Source organism: Rhinoderma darwinii, chromosome 3 (genome assembly GCF_050947455.1).
Source record: "Rhinoderma darwinii isolate aRhiDar2 chromosome 3, aRhiDar2.hap1, whole genome shotgun sequence".
Taxonomy (NCBI): domain Eukaryota; kingdom Metazoa; phylum Chordata; class Amphibia; order Anura; family Rhinodermatidae; genus Rhinoderma; species Rhinoderma darwinii.
The window spans coordinates 414683163-414701175 of NC_134689.1; the positions used below are offsets into that span (position 1 = coordinate 414683163).

Below are 18013 nucleotides of genomic sequence, written 5' to 3' on the forward strand. Positions count from 1 at the left end.
CTCACGACCTTCAGATTATTAGACTGACACGCTTCCTACTGCGTTAACGAGGCAACCACCAGATGTTTGTAAACAAGCTCAAAGCGGCAAAATGAAAAAAAAATATATATATTTTCTTTATTCCCACTTTTTCATAGTCCATGACTCATTTTACTTAATAACTGCTCCCATATGGTCTAGCGGTTAGGATTCCTGGTTTTCACCCAGGTGGCCCGGGTTCGACTCCTGGTATGGGAAAAAACCTTTTACTAGTCTTGCACTTTCAAAGGTTGAGCGTTATAGGATAAAAGTGCTCTTTGTGGCCATAAATTCTAATTTATCTTTGTTTACCCATTCCTCCTCTTTTCACCAGATCCTATTTGAGCTTGAAAACTCAAATAATTCCTATTGTTCCCTTCTCACTCCAAGTCAACAACCCCTTTATCCTGTCAGTTTGGCTAATTTTCCTTTTTTTAATGAACTAGTTCCGCCAATAAATAAGAAACCATCAGACTATTTCACCCAATCTGATTGGGACTTTGCTTTAATATTGTTTCTTTTTAGGCAAGATCCTATTTTGGATTTAAAGCTCAAATCATTCCCATCTCTTCTACTCACTCAAAAATGACAAGGAAATCAACAACACTTTCCTCATATATTAAAAACGTTTCGGAAGAAAAACCCGATTTCCTGCATGAATGGAGGAAGACAAAAACTCACTGAACAGTGCCTCGTGTGAGGACCGAACTCACGACCTTCAGATTATGAGACTGACACGCTTCCTACTGCGCTAACGAGGCAACCACCAGATGTTTGTAGACAAGCTCAAAGCGGCAAAATGAAAAAAATATATATATATTTTCTTTATTCCCACTTTTTCATAGTCCATGACTCATTTTACTTAATAACTGCTCCCATATGGTCTAGCGGTTAGGATTCCTGGTTTTCACCCAGGTGGCCCGGGTTCGACTCCTGGTATGGGAAAAAACCTTTTACTAGTCTTGCATTTTCAAAGGTTGAGCGTTATAGGATAAAAGTGCTCTTTGTGGCATAAATTCTAACTTATCTTTGTTTACCCATTCCTCCTCTTTTCACCAGATCCTATTTGAGCTTGAAAACTCAAATAATTCCTATTGTTCCCTTCTCACTCCAAGTCAACAACCCCTTTATCCTGTCAGTTTGGTTAATTTTCCTTTTTTTAATGAACTAGTTTCGCCAATAAATAAGAAACCATCAGACTATTTCACCCAATCTGATTGGGACTTTGCTTTAATATTGTTTCTTTTTAGGCAAGATCCTATTTTGGATTTAAAGCTCAAATCATTCCCATCTCTTCTACTCACTCAAAAATTACAAGGAAATCAACAACACTTTCCTCGTTTATTAAAAACGTTTCGGCAGTAAAACCCGATTGCCTGTAAGAATGGAGGAAGACAAAAACTCACTGAACAGTGCCTTGTGTGAGGACCGAACTCACGACCTTCAGATTATGAGACTGACACGTTTCCTACTGCACCAAAAAGGCAACCACCAGACGTTTGTAGACAAGCTCAAAGCGGCAAAATGAAAAAATATATATATATTTTCTTTATTCCCACTTTTTCTTAGTCCATGACACATTATACTTAATAACTGCTCCCATATGGTCTAGCGGTTAGGATTCCTGGTTTTTACCCAGGTGGCCCGGTTTCGGCTCCCAGTATGGGAAAGAACCTTTTACTAGTCTTGCACTTTCAAAGGTTGAGCGTTATAGGATAAAAGTGCTCTTTGTGGCCATAAATTCGAACTTATCTTTGTTTACCCAATCCTCCTCTTTTCACCAGATCCTATTTGAGCTTGAAAACTCAAGTAATTCCTATTGTTCCCTTCTCACTCCAAGTCAACAACCCCTTTATCCTGTCAGTTTGGCTCATTATCCTTTTTTTAATGAACTAGTTTCGTCAATAAATAAAGAAACCATCAGACTATTTCACCCAATCTGATTATGACTTTGCTTTCATATTGTTTCTTTTTAGGCAAGATCCTATTTTGGATTTAAAGCTCAAATCATTCCCATCTCTTCTACTCACTCAAAAATGACAAGGAAATCAACAACAGTTTCCTCGTTTATTAAAAACGTTTCGGCAGAAAAACCCGATTGCCTGCATGTATGGAGGAAGACAAAAACTAACTGAACAGTGCATTGTGTGAGGATCTAACTCACGACCTTCAGATTATGAGACTGACAAACTTCCTACTGCGCTAACGAGGCAACCACCAGATGTTTGTAGACAAGCTCAAAGCGGTAAAATGAAAAAATATATATATATTTTCTTTATTCCCACTTTTTCTTAGTCCATGACTCATTATTCTTAATAACAGCTCCCATATGGTCTAGCGGTTAGGATTCCTGGTTTTCACCCAGCTTGCCCGGGTTCGACTCCCGGTATGGGAAAGACCCTTTTACTAGTCTTGCTCTTTCAAAGGTTGAGCGTTATAGGATAAAAGTTCTCTTTGTGGCCATAAATTCTAACTTATCTTTGTTTACCCATTCCTCCTCTTTTCACCAGATCCTATTTGAGCTTGAAAACTCAAGTAATTCCTATTGTTCCCTTCTCACTCCAAGTCAACAACCCCTTTATCCTGTCAGTTTGGCTCATTTTCCTTTTTTTAATGAACTAGTTTCGTCAATAAATAAAGAAACCATCAGACTATTTCACCCAATCTGATTATGACTTTGCTTTCATATTGTTTCTTTTTAGGCAAGATCCTATTTTGGATTTAAAGCTCAAATCATTCCCATCTCTTCTACTCACTCAAAAATGACAAGGAAATCAACAACACTTTCCTCGTTTATTAAAAACGTTTCGGCAGAAAAACCTGATTGCCTGCATGTATGGAGGAAGACAAAAACTCACTGAACAGTGCATTGTGTAAGGATCAAATTCACGACCTTCAGATTATGAGACTGACACGCTTCCTACTGCACTAACGAGGCAACCATCAGATGTTTGTAGACAAGCTCAAAGAGGCAAAATGAAAAAATATATATATATTTTCTTTATTCCCACTTTTTCTTAGTCCATGACTCATTATCCTTAATAACTGTTCCCATATGGTCTAGCGGTTAGGATTCCTGGTTTTCACCCAGGTGGCCTGGGTTTAACTCCCGGTATGGGAAATAACCGTATACTAGTCTTGCACTTTCAAAGGTTTAGCGTTATAGGATAAAAGTGCTCTTTGTGGCCATAAATTCTAACTTATCTTTGTTTACCCATTCCTCCTCTTTTCACCAGATCCTACTTGAGCTTGAAAACTCAAGTAATTCCTATTGTTCCCTTCTCACTCCAAGTCAACAACCCCTTTATCCTGTCAGTTTGGCTCATTTTCCTTTTTTTAATGAACTAGTTTCGCCATTAAATAAGAAACCATCAGACTATTTCACCCAATCTGATTGGGACTTTGATTTCATATTGTTTCTTTTTAGGCAAGATCCTATTTTGGATTTAAAGCTCAACTCATTCCCATTTCTTCTACTCACTCAAAAATGACAAGGAAATCAACAACACTTTCCTCGTTTATTGAAAACGTTTCGGCAGAAAAACCCGATTGCCTGCGAGAATGGAGGAAGACAAAAATTCACTGAACAGTTCCTCGTGTGAGGATCGAACTCACGACATTCAGATTATGAGACTGACACGCTTCTTACTGTACTAACGAGGCAACCAACAGATGCTTGTACACAAGCTTAAAGCGGCAAAATGAAAAAAAATATATATATTTTCTTTATTCCCACTTTTTCTTAGTCCATGACTCATTATACTTAATAATGACTCCAAGTATGGGAAAAATCCTTTTTACTAGTCTTGCACTTTCAAAGGTTGAGCGTTATAGGATCAAAGAGCTCTTTGTGGCCATAAATTCTAACTTATCTTTGTTTACCCATTCCTCCTCTTTTCACCAGATCCTATTTGAGCTTGAAAACTCAAGTAATTCCTATTGTTCCCTTCTCACTCCAAGTTAACAACCCCTTTATCCTGTCAGTTTGGCTCATTTTCCTTTTTTTAATGAACTAGTTTCGCCAATAAATAAGAAACCATCAGACTATTTCACCCAATCTGATTGGGACTTTGCTTTCATATTGTTTCTTTTTAGGCAAGATCCTATTTTGGATTTAAAGCTCAAATTATTCCCATCTCTTCTACTCACTCAAAAATGACAAGGAAATCAACAACACTTTCCTCATATATTAAAAACGTTTCGGCAGAAAAACCCGATTTCCTGCATGAATGGAGGAAGACAAAAACTCACTGAACAGTGCCTCGTATGAGGATCGAACTCATAACCTTCAGATTATGAGACTGACACGCTTCCTACTGCGCTAACGAGGCAACCACCAGATGTTTGTAGACAAGCTCAAAGCGGCAAAATGAAAAAATATATATATATTTTCTTTATTCCCACTTTTTTTTAGTCCATGACTCATTATACTTAATAACGACTCCCAGTATGGGAAAGAACCTTTGTACTAGTCTTGCACTTTCAAAGGTCGAGCGTTATAGGATAAAAGTGCTCTTTGTGGCCAAAATGTCTAACTTTTCTTTGTTTACCCATTCCTCCTTTTTTCGCCAGATCCTATTTGAGCTTTAAAATTCAAGTAATTCCCATTGCTCTCTTCTCACTCCAAGTCAACAACCCCTTTATCCTGTCAGTTTGGCTCATTTTCCTTTTTTTAATGAACTACTTTCGCCATTAAATAAGAAACCATCAGACTATTTCACCCAATCTGATTTGGACTTTGCTTTCATATTGGGTTTTTTTAGGCAAGAACCTATTTTGGATTTAAAGCTCAACTCATTCCCATTTCTTCTACTCACTCAAAAATGACAAGGAAATCAACAACACTTTCCTCGTTTATTGAAAACGTTTCGGCAGAAAAACCCGATTGCCTGCGAGAATGGAGGAAGACAAAAATTCACTGAACAGTGCCTTGTGTGAGGATCGAACTCACGACATTCAGATTATGAGACTGGCACGCTTCTTACTGCACTAACGAGGCAACCAACAGATGTTTGTACACAAGCTTAAAGTGGCAAAATGAAAAAATATATATATATTTTCTTTATTCCCACTTTTTCTTAGTCCATGACTCATTATACTTAATAATGACTCCAAGTATGGGAAAGATCCTTTTTACTAGTCTTGCACTTTCAAAGGTTGAGCGTTATAGGATAAAAGTGCTCTTTGTGGCCATAAATTCTAACTTATCTTTGTTTACCCATTCCTCCTTTTTTAACCAATGGTTAGCACTCTGGGCTTTGATTCCAGCAATCCGAGTACAACTCTCGGTGGAACCTAGCCCAATTTATACTTCTTTACGTATGTGATCTTTTATCACAGATGTATTGTACTGATAGTGATTGTTGCCTGCCATACATATATTTTAACAAGATGTTTGAGTATTCCAACGTATTGTACATCCGCCTATATAATTCACAGCATGTAAACAACTAAAAGTCTGTTTTCATTGCATGTGATGAAAATGCTGTCACTACTTTCAGCTCAAAGGGTTTTCTCTATAAAGAGACCTTGGAAATTAGCAGGATCAACAGTATTTGTTTTCCACATGAATATTATTTCACTTTTATTCTTTGCCTTGGCAGCAGCTGCCGGACACTGGTTACTATAGTTAAGTTTTCTATCAACTAAAATTGAATCTCATTGATTATCATTTTTCTTGTCAGTTTTACCCAGTGTTTTTTTATTTAGTTTGTAAAGGTATGTTTCCTTCGCAAATGCATAACCTTACATTTTTCAATGTTAAACCTCATGTGCCGCTTCTATGCTCAAGCCCCTTTCTTCTCCATATTTATTTTGTAAGAGAATACTATCCTCCTTTGTGTTAATTACTTTCTACAATTTAGGATCTACCTTAAAAATATGTTAAGCTTACTGTGCAATTCATCTAACTGTGATTCAGTAGAACTATGGGGTTGTAGCTCTTGTCATATAACCGCAACAGAAAATAATTGTACATCATGGTCATCGTGCAGAACTCACTGTATCCTTAGTAGAAATACTCACACTCATATTTTTGTAATGGTTAGCACTCTGGTTACTACAGTTAAGTTTTCTATCAACTAAAATTGAATCTTATTGATTATCATTTTTCTTGTCAGTTTTACTCAGTGTTTTCTTTTTTTTGTGCAAAATCTCTTTTTATTAAGTACAGTAACAATCCACACAAAGGAACATATCTCTTACTACATGTCAATAGTCAGGTAGAACAGCATTGTGACAAAATGCAATTACATATGTTTTATATGGGTTTAAACTTCTATAGGTGTTGCCTTACAGGCAATGCATAGGATAAAACATCCTCACAAATCAGGCAAAACCCAAGATCATCTGACTCAACATGCAATAGAACACAAGGGTCGACAGAGACAAAGAAACATAACACGTGAATAACAATGAAAAGGCAAGGTCCGGCATCACGTCATATAAGCAATAGTACAGCATATAACAGGTGTAAATATTACTTTAAATTATATTCCCCTGAAAGAGTACCAAGATGTGTGGGTTCAGAAATATGTTATAGGAGGGATTTACACTCCGAAGATACTAAATATGCCGCCCCCCTAGATTTAACAGACTCAGTATACAAACAGTCAGGTAATGTGGGTACAATTTATCTAGAGGAAGGGTCGAGCGAACAACCAATTCACGTTGGAGCATGTACCCCTATACCTCTGGCCAGCCAGGGACGCCTTAGTTTTAGGTATTTATCTCTCTAATGGTTTATCCAAGCTGCCAATTCCTCCAGTCTACAAATCTGATGTACCCTGTCTAACAATAGGTCTACCGTCGGCGGATTAGATTGTCCCCAAAGGGTGGGACCAGCAATTTAGCTGCGGAGATCATATGAGTCGGGAGACTGTGTGCAGATGGGGAGAAATCAGGTTGAGGCATCCAAAGCAATATCAATGCAGCAGTCAGCTTAATATCAGTAGAACAAATAGAATTAATTAAATTTTCAACTCCCCTCCAAAAACTTGTCAATTTGTGGCAGGACCACCATATGTGGAGATAGGAACCTGATCCCTCATGACACCTCCAACAGGAACTATCGGACAACAAGCCACTGGAGGAAAGGAATTCTGGAGTTCGATACCAACGCGTAACAAGTTTGAAGGAGTTTTCCTGCATGCACACACATTTAGAAAAACCTTGGGCGGATTTCAGTATAAACTCTACGTCTGATTGTGATAGACAATCCCAATTCCTTCTCCCATGTTCTCACAAAATGGGGCGTTTGGGGAGATATCCCCAATAAAATACCCTTATATAATTTAGACAAGATTTTAGCCGGGGTGGCCGGCAATAGTATATAATTTTCTAACCAAGTCGGATCAACTAGTTGAGGTGATGACTGGGCTTTAAATGTAGTATTAGTAGCTGTGTAATCTGCCAGGTGTAATACATTTGGCTGACCCCATCCCCGCTCCCTAAAAACAGAGGACAGATCAGGCGGCCCCTCCGGTCTCCTCAGCTCCGATATTCGTAACTCGTGTAAGCGCCGCCAAAAGTCTGCCGTTCTATCAGGTGGTCTACCTAAAAAGGAGGGCAAGACGCTCAAGGGAGCAAGAGGAGAAAGGAGGTTTAAGGCTTCTGCCTTGTGACACACCCCAATCGTTCCCCTGGTAATGGGGCTCAGATCTCCTCTTTTAGAATTCTGGGCAGTCCGTACCCATAGTAAACTGAGCCTGTCAGGCCCCAAAACAGTTATTTCCATGACCACAGATAAGGAGGTGTTGCCCCCATCCGCTAGTTGCGTCCAACGAGCTAAATGATTAGCTATGAAGTACATTTCCAAGTCAGTGTAATGATAGGGGTTGGGAAACGGACAAGTGAGCCCTAATCTACCCGCCACTCTGTCCCTGCCTACTTGCAACGACCCGCCCTGGGTGACAGGGTACAACTGGGCGGCGGTCCTTACGCTCAGTAAGTGCACGAGACAAACATACAAGGGAATATAAAGCAAAGGGAAAGGGGCAGTTGCCCACGGCAAACCAGTGAGCAACAGAGTGGTGAATGAGCCAAGTCAAACCAGGAGAGCACGAGGTACCAAACGCAGAGCAGAAGAGTAGTCAGAAAGCCAGGGTCAGTATGGAGCAGGATCAAATAGTTAGGAGCTTTAGCTGGGCCAGGAAACCACACGGAAAGAATCACAAGCAAGGAGGAACAGGAAAGGCAGGTATAAATAGACAGAGGGCGGGAGCTAGCTGAGTCTGGCCAGGCTGCGATAGGCTCTCCAACTCCTAAGCCTGCCAGCCTGAGTGGTGGAAGCTGGAGTCAGTCTCAGAGAAATAGACTCAGGTGAAGACTGATTACCTATGGAAGTTAACCCCGAAGCTGTGCCTGGCAGATCCTTTAAAGTCGGGCAATGAAATGCCCCCTTGTTCCTTTTTTTTTATCAGATAAGAATATGCTAGTATAGGCCTCTTGAAATTCCATAAAAAGGAGATGAACAGGGTCCTGAAGTTCCGAAAATAGCTCTTTGGAACAGCTATTGGCAAGGCACACAATAGATATATGATCTGCGGAAGTATGTAAGTGGCCAGTAAGTTCTTCCTGCCAAACCACAACAGAAATGGCAAACTAAAGGATAACACCTGCGCCCGGATTTTGGTGAAGAGAGTTTTATAATTAAGACTTAAAAGCTCCCCTAGGTCAGCGGGTATCATAACCCCAAGGAATTGAATAGCCCTAGAAGGCCACTTGAAAGGAGTATGGCTTTGCAATTGTGAAATGATTTGGGGGGAAACATTAATGTTTAGCGCTTCCGACTTGTTAAGATTTATTTTAAAATTGGAGATAAAACCAAATTCATCGAACAGTGTCAGTATGTACGGTAGGGCCGACAGCGGGTTGGTAATAAAAAGGAGAAGGTCATCGGCAAAGGCCGCAATTTTGTGTTCTACAGCCCCAACCTTTAATCCCTTAACTTCTTCATGTTGTCTAATATAGAAAACCGAATAATACCCCAAAATATACTAGTGGTCCTAGTGACTAGATAACAAGCCCAGAAAAAGAAACAAGTCACGACCAAATAATTGAAAAAATATATAAACAGTCTTTATTGAAGTTAATTTAGACACAGAGACAACATACAAACAATTAAATATATTAAAATACCAGGAACCCTCGAAGAGGGATGGAATCAGAACAAAAAAGCAGAGCGACCCCCAGATAGTAAAATATGGTCACAATCAACTCCCAAGTGTAGCTAAAGTGCACATATATAAACTATTTAAGCAAGTGCTAGGCATAATACATTTGCACAGATGGACACGTATGCATAGTGTGAATAGTCAGCAATCTAGAATGCAGTCCTGAGTACATATAGCACACTGAGCAATGTACCTACACCTACATGATATGAGATAAGTGGGACATCCGGACCAGGACGGGGGACCTCTGCTTGACCCAACGCGTGTTTCGCTCGTGCTTCGTGCATCAAATCTTAAGCATTTTAAGGAGGATGGATATAATATCATACAGTAGACGGAGCAGTGGCCCTGGGTCGCAATGGGCGGCCCGCAGCAACTGCCACCAAGCACCTTGGGAGCCACATGGTTGACCCCAAAGTGTTGTGCAAAAACGACATAATGGCAGAGCAACAATCAAAACGCCATCACCAGCAAATAATGGGGGAGAAACACTGGATCATTCCCAATCAATGAGGCACCTAGAAAAACTCAGGGAGCATCTGGAGAATGGTCCAGTCCTCTCCTGTTGTTGCTGCGTGGAACTTTAAACTTCTGAGGTTTGTGCCAAGTATGGGGGTCGAGGACCCCTTGCGGAAGATCATCTCGCTGTATCGGCATCCAGTCCTGTCGGTCAATCTTTTCCATACCGAGCTTTGACCAGGCTTTAGATAGGTCCTCCGGTGTCCTGATGGTGATCTGCCGACCCTCCTTCAGAATAGCCAGGCCAAACGGGAACAACCAGCGTATGGGTATTTTACGCAATCTCAGGGCTTCAGTCAGCAGTCAGGGGCTTCATCAGTCGTCGCTTGGCCAAGGTACTGGCCGCCAGATCTTGAAAGACCAGAATCTTGTTGTCATCAAGCGATAGGTCAGGGATCTTTCGCGCGTCTGAAAGAATGGCTGCCGTATCCAGATAATTAAGCAGGCCACATATAACATCTCTAGGGGGTTCATCCCGGGTCGGCTTGGGTCGCAGAGCGCGATGGGCTTGTTCAATAATAACCTTCTCCTGGCCCAAAATGCTAGTGAAAATGATCTTAACCGTGGGTAAAATCTCCTCCGTGGAAACCGTCTCCGGGATGCCCCTCAGCCTGATATTCTTCCGCCTGCTGCGGTTCTCCTGATCCTCAAGTTGCAGGTAAGTGTGATTCAAATGTGAAAACTGCGAGGACACAGCACTTTGTAATGCATCCTCCTGCTGGATAATGGCGGATTGGGTGTGCTCCAATATTGCCACTCTCTGCCCCACGTGTTGGATGTCTGCTTTAATGGAGGACAATTCCTTTAAGACTGGGGACATCGCGCTAGCCAGGGCTTTCTTCAGAAACGCTCTCGTAATAGGTAAAGGAGCAGACCCACTTCCGGCATCAGAGTGCGTGCAGGAACTTTCATCGTCTGAGTCGTCTCCCTGATTTCTCAGGCGCCATCTTGCCTTTCCCGGCCGGGGAGACATGTTTCTTGTGGAGGAACTTCTCCATCTCCGACTGCGCTTTACCGGCCCTGGAATCACTCGACTTGTCACGGCTCGTGCGGACCATCGTCGTGAAGAAAATCAGCCCTCCAGCCGTAGAAATATGTGTTTCTGTGAGGAGCACCGGGATCAAGCAATCATCTCACAGCAAGGTTAGCTCCGCCCCCCCCCCTACCCAGTGTTTTCTTATGTAGTTTGTAATGTATATTTCCTTCGCAAATGCATAACCTTACATTTTTCAATGTTAAACCTCATGTGCCGCTTCTATCCCCAAGCCCCTTTCTTCTCCATATTTATTTTGTAAGAGAATACTATCCTCCTTTGTGTTAATTACTTTACACAATTTAGGATCTACCTTTAAAATGTTAAGCTTACTGTGCAATTCATCTAACTGTGATTCAGTAGAACTATGGGGTTGTAGTTCTTGTCATGTAACCGCAACATAAAATAATTGTACATCATGGTGATCGTGCAGAAACTGTGCAAACACAATCATTGTGGAAGGGCGGCTGTGATTGACAGCCGACCTCCCACTGTAGAACTATACGAAGAGAAAAAGTACACGGCGCCACATAGTGCAATCATCCAAGGGTCATGGGAGAAATGATACTAGGGAAATGCACTCACCTAGACGGGTTATGCTGACCAGGCACAACGCTGTTGCAAGGTTTGGGGCGATCTCCATACAGAGCAACACTGCAGAGATGCGTGCACAGGAGACACACCCAAGGTGTGTAAGCCAGATCGAAGGTGTAGCTGCTGCCAAGGTCCAAGAGCCGGTGAATGGGAATTCACCGCTGGTGATGAGGTAAGAGAATGAGGAAAAAAAAAAAAAAGGGACCAATGAAGGCGCTGCTATACCAGTTGAGGTTTTTATTAAATGAATAATTACAGGTGGCTACGCGTTTCGACGCAGGACTTGCGTCTTCATCAGGCCATGAACATCCAGAAAAACATCATATATATATATATATATACATGTCAGTGTTAAACCAAGGGCCAATCACAAGGGGGAAACAGGGAGGAGCCAAGGGAAACTCCTACAAAAAGAACGAAATCCTGCTGAGACAGCAAAAACGAATTAATTAATCCAATATTTAAGAATTGAATAAATAAAACATGTATGTTAAATAGATTTAAAACGAACAAAAATGTGGAAAAATCTGTGAATGACACTGAACAGATGCTAAAAACCCACTTCGGGTTGGTATTTCACACATGAGGCGTATTAAACGGAAGCATTGTTATATATCCCAGGTGTAACTAATATTAGTATACCAATTTGGGATAAAATTAATAAAATTGATCTAATTAATAATATTAAAAACATTATTAATTCATTGACAGAAAAGGCAATAAAATCTAATTAACAGTTAGAGGAAAAAACCGGCAAATAGCAACCAATAGATATGCTATAAGAAAAAGAGTCATAGCTTGCTCAATCTATTGTGAACGAAAAAATCATATAATAATTTGATCTGATGATTCTAAATAAAAATCCTTAGGGTATAAACATTAAATCGATCATAAGGGACCAGAATACAAGAGTACGCTATGAGGAAAAAAGTAGTGGCGTTTTGGTTGTCATAACAACACCTGTCATATCGAATAGGTGTGTGGGAACTATATTAAATTGGAAAGCAATTTGTACTATATAAAAATATAAAAATACACTGATTGACACAGCAAATATGCATGAAACAATCTGTTCATACATGATGCCAAGAAAGTTGCGAAAGTTGAATAAGCCCGGCGAAATCTAATAGACCATTATAAAACCTATATTTGGTAAAAAATGGAAGTCAATTCATAAAAAATTGACTTATAAAGATCAATTCATAACAAATTGGTTTAAAAGTGTATATATATAATTGATCGTAAACGCGATCTAAACTCACCATAAAAACAAAGACGGCAGAATTATATCAAGAATTGAATAACATGTGAAATGATTAGATACTATAATTTCCAATTGAATTAAAATATATACGTAGAAACTTTATAACAAAAATCCAAATATATATTGTGGCAAATAAAAATAGCATTCCCGTGCTTGAAGGAAAAAATGTGAAACAATTATCCTATTTGTAAAAGAACAGCGAAATATTTGATCAATTAAGATCGGATATAAATTCTGATTTTGAGATATAAATTTTAATTTATTGTGGTGAATCTATATAGACTGGATAACTTTAGAAAAAAAGGATAATACGTTAATAGGAGACCAATACCAAACCCCGTTAATACAATGGCTGAGTGTATGATGGGGAGCTGGACAATTTGAATTTGGACCTAATCTAGAGAGGACTCAATAATGTCATTCAAGCCTTCAGGGTGCAGTGTACACAATTTATATATCCAATAGTTCTCATGCTGTTTCAAGCATAAGAATCTATTGGTGTTTGTTCAATCGGAGTGATGCTTATACAATCAAAATTACAATTATGTCTATATGAGCAATGTCTGGATACGCTTTGTTTAGAAAAACCTCTGCTGATATTTGACCTATGGTTGTTAATCCTATTACGTAGGGTTTGAGTAGTCCGTCCTATATATTGTAACTTGCCAGTACATTGTAGAAGGTAAATTACATATTCACTGCCACAGTTTAAAAAACTCTTAATATGAAATGATTCTGATGTTACTATAGAAATAAAATTTGTTGCTTTATGCGTGATATTGGGACAACACATACATCTAGGTTGTCCACAACGAAATGAGCCTAGAATAGGTGGTTGTAGTCTCGGAATGTATGGAGTGTCTTTATTCTGTAATTTACTTGGGGCTAATAAATTCTTGAGGGTTTTGGATCTTCTAAAAGTGACCTTCGGTAAAGGAGGAAGTGACCCCTTAAGAACCGGATCATTGCAAAGAATATGCCAGTGTTTGCAGATCTATTACCAGTGTTGAAAGACGTAATAAAATTATATTTATAATCAGACTGATCAGCTTTCTTGATCTCCACTACTTTTATACACTCTTCTTGAGTCATTTGAGTTGCTTTAGATTGTGCTCCTTCAATTAAACTAAACGGGAAATGCTTCTCCCTAAATCTATTCCTTAAAATCTGGCATTCATTTTTAAAATCATTTGGATTGGAGCAATTTTTTCTAATTCTCCGAAACTGTCCAAAAGGGACATTTCGGAGCCACGGGGGATAGTGGGCACTGGTGAAGTCTAGATAGCTATTAACATCCACTGATTTGAAGTGTGTTTTTGTTGTGAATGTATCACCATTTCTACTAATAGTCAGATCCAAAAAATCTATTTGTTCCTCAGAATATGTATACGTAAAATTCAAACCATAAGAATTTGTGTTTAAAAATTCAATGAAGGAGGAGGCAGAGGCCTCATCACCTCTCCAAATGAAAAACAAGTCGTCAATAAAACGTTTGTAAAAAAGTATGTTTTCACTAAATGGATGCTCACACAATATATGATTTTTCTCAAACATGCCCATATACAGGTTTGCATAAGAGGGAGCAAATCTAGAACCCATTGCGCATCCTTTGGTTTGCCGGTAATATTTGTTATCAAACATAAAAGTGTTGTGTTGTAAAATGAAATTAATACATTGTGTTAAAAAATTAATTTGTTCATTTGGTATGCGGACATCTGAAGATAAATAGTGGGAGATGGCTTGAATTCCCAAAGTATGTGGGATGTTGGAATATAATGCAGATACATCTGCTGTGAGAAAACTCACTTTGCTAAAATTATGACTACAATTAAAATCATTAAGGTCTCTGATGAGGTGTGATGAATCCTTGAGTAAAGAGGGTAACTCAAGGACAAAGGGCTGGAGGTGTAAGTCTATGAAGTGAGACAGATTGCTCGTGAGGGAACCTATACCAGAGATGATGGGACGACCAGGTGGGGAAGAAATGGATTTGTGGATTTTCGGTAAATGGTATAAAAAAGGTGTGTTAGGAAATGGGACTGATAAAAACGTATTTTCTTTTTTTGATAATAGACCCTTGGTGAAGGCCGACCCAATAAACTGATTATACTCAACGAGATCAGATGGTATAGTATTATTCAACAATTTCTCATAGAAAGAGGCATCTGATAAAATTATATATGTCTCTTTGATGTATTCAGAACGGTCCTGGATAACAATACCCCCTCCTTTGTCGGCTGAACGTATCACAATCAAATTGTTTATTTTAAGAGATTTCAATGCCCTTCTTTCACAAGAAGAGAAATTGTCAGTTGCTAAATTGGGCTTTTCCAAAGATTTAAATTCGTTACCAACCAAAGTGGAAAATGTATCCAAATAAGGACCTCTATGGTGTAGAGGATAGAAAGATGATTTGGAGTGTACCTCCACCTGGACAGGTGGTGGTACAACTGAGGAGGACATATTGCCAGGAGGAACTGACAGAGGAACCACATTGGGTATTAACGAAAAATGTCTAAATAAGGTCAATTTCCTAATAAATCTATTCAAATCCATAAATAAGTTAAATCCATCAGGTATGGAGGTGGGGCAAAAGGACAACCCCTTGGATAAGAGAGCATTTTCATTATCCTTAAGAATATAGTTGGAAAGATTGAATAATTTTATTGTTTTGGTCTGTGTTTCTTTGGGAATTTGAACTGGTTTGGTGCGTCTATTTTTCCCACCTCTACATCCTCTATGTCTATTTCTAGCTTTCTTTTTGTTTACATTTTTTGAATTTTTGGGAAAAAGGCTGTTATTGCCTGAGATTTGGGGCTCTTTAGGTAAGGTAGAAGAAATTCCTCTGAATGAGAAATGGGAGTGACCGGAGGTACCGCAATATGTGGGGGAAGCCCTAAAAAAGAAACCGTGGACAGGGTGTTATCCATAAATTGTGACTGTTCATTGGGGTGGATGGTGGGTGGTATATATAATTGATTCGAACTGTCATTGATCGACTGTGTTTCATGTAGGGATAATTCTAATAAGGTTGAGGGAATGTGTGTTGTAACTGAAAAATCAATGGAATCATTGAACAGAGGGGATTGCATAGGTGACGAGGGAGGAGTATCGGGTATGAGATTGAGAAGTTTTAAATGAGCTTGGAGACCTGTAGATTTAAATGCATGTACTGGAATGGAACCTAAAGGGAAATTGGTGTTAGTGGGTATGTGTTTAGGAACTAAAATGACCTGGTTGGCAATTGCAGTGGGAGTCAAAGGTACCAAATTATTGGCAGCTTTAACTGGGATGGACGTGGATATGGTTTTAATAACTCCAAGCACAGGACCTCTATTTTTATAAAAGGTGCTATTTTTAATCTGTGCTCCCAACTTTGCGTTGGTGTCAACATGTCTGGAATGAACCTTATTAGCAGTAGTATCTAATGGTGTTTGTACAGTTTGGAAGGACTTTACGGACCTCCAGTCCCCTGATGTATTTGATAGGTAATCCTGTCTATCCCTTTTCAGTTTTTTTTGTTTTTCTGGTAATTAAATCCTTTTCAAAGGCGTTTAATCTATTTTTAGTTGATGACTCAAGGCTAATAAAATCAGGATGTTCAAAATAAGCTTTGAGTTGTTCACAAATTAGTGCTATTTTGGAAGTCAGCAAATTACAACTGATCTGTCTCTTGGCAAGTAATAATTTTAGGATGCCCATTGAGCAGTTTTTTGCATGGTCTAGCCAATTGTGACTAAATTGTGGATCATTTTGGTAAGGGGTATCAAATAATATTCTCAAACCCCTAGGTGCAATATTCTCAATAATATACATTTCCAAAAAATGACAATCAATATTTTGAAATGCTTCATCTTTCAAATTATTTTCAAGTGTGAGGTACAAGTCAGTCATTTCCTTTGTTTTTTCAATCGAGAAACCATTACTCACTATTGGAGGAGAATCGTCCAAAATATCCACACCGATGGAACTAGATATTAAATGCTCCCGGGAACGTTTCTTTCAGTAACAAAGTCCAACATTATGGAAAAACAGAAACGAAGACCACAACGGTAATCCCTTGTAAATAAAACGGCAAGGTGAATTTCCAATGCAATGTATGAATGAAAAAAGCGATGAGTGTCGATGATAACACAATATGTGTAGGCTGCCTGTGACGAGAAGATCTCAGATACAACTTGCAGAGGATCCCTCGATAACGGGAAGGTGGCTCACTGGGGATCTGCCACACCCCGATTGTAGAACTATACGAAGAGAAAAAGTACACGGCGCCACATAGTGCTATTATCCAAGGGTCATGGGAGAAATGATACTAGGGAAATGCATTCACCTAGACGGGTTATGCTGACCAGGCACAACGCTGTTGCAAGGTTTAGGGCGATCTCCATACAGAGCAACACTGCAGAGATGCGTGCACAGGAGACACACCCAAGGTGTGTAAGCCAGATCGAAGGTGTAGCTGCTGCCAAGGTCCAAGAGCCGTTGAATGGGAATTCACCGCTGGTGATGAGGTAAGAGAATGAGGAAAAAAAAAAAGTGACCAATGGAGGCGCTGCTATACCAGTCGAGGTTTTTATTAAATGAATAATTACAGGTGGCTACGCGTTTTGACGCAGGACTTGTGTCTTCATCAGGCCATGAACATCTAGAAAAACATCATATATATATATACATGTCAGTGTTAAACCAAGGGCCAATCACAGGGGGGAAACAGGGAGGAGACAAGGGAAACTCCTACAAAAAGAACGAAATCCTGCTGAGACAGCAAAAACGAATTAATTAATCCAATATATAAGAATTGAATAAATAAAACATGTATGTTAAATAGATTTAAAACGAACAAAAATGTGGAAAAATTTGTTAATGACACTAAACAGATGCTAAAAACCCACTTCGGGTTGGTATTTGACACATGAGGCGTATTAAACGGAAGCATTGTTATATATCCCAGGTGTAACTAATATTAGTATACCAATTTGGGATAAAATTAATAAAATTGATCTAATTAATAATACCTCCCACTGTAACAGCTAAGATCAGGTGATTTGCACTATTTCACCTTCTTACACTTACTGTATGCATAGTAGAAATACCTACACTTGTATTTTTGTAGATGGTTCCATGTTGTGATGGTTAGCACTCTGGGCTTTGAATCCAGCAATCCAATTTATACTTCTTTACGAATGTGATCTTTTATATCTGATGTATTGTACTGATAGTGATTGTTGCCTGCCATACACATATTTTAACAAGATGTTGAAGTATTCCAACGTATTGTACATCCGCCAATATAATTAACAGCATATAGACAACTAAAAGTCTGTTTTCATGGCATGTGATGAAAATGCTGTCTCTACTTTCAGCTCAAAGGGTTTTCTCTATAAAGAGACCTTGGAAATTAGCAGGATCAAC

General features: G+C 39.2%; 2 non-coding genes across 2 annotated transcripts; both read left to right on the forward strand.

The window, feature by feature from the left end:
* The first annotated feature begins 165 nt into the window (after positions 1-165).
* TRNAE-UUC (transfer RNA glutamic acid (anticodon UUC)) lies at positions 166-237 on the forward strand. The gene has a single exon. It is a non-coding gene; the product is annotated as a tRNA-Glu (tRNA).
* Positions 238-891: 654 nt separating this feature from the next.
* Positions 892-963, forward strand: TRNAE-UUC (transfer RNA glutamic acid (anticodon UUC)). The gene has a single exon. It is a non-coding gene; the product is annotated as a tRNA-Glu (tRNA).
* The last annotated feature ends 17050 nt before the right edge of the window (positions 964-18013 follow it).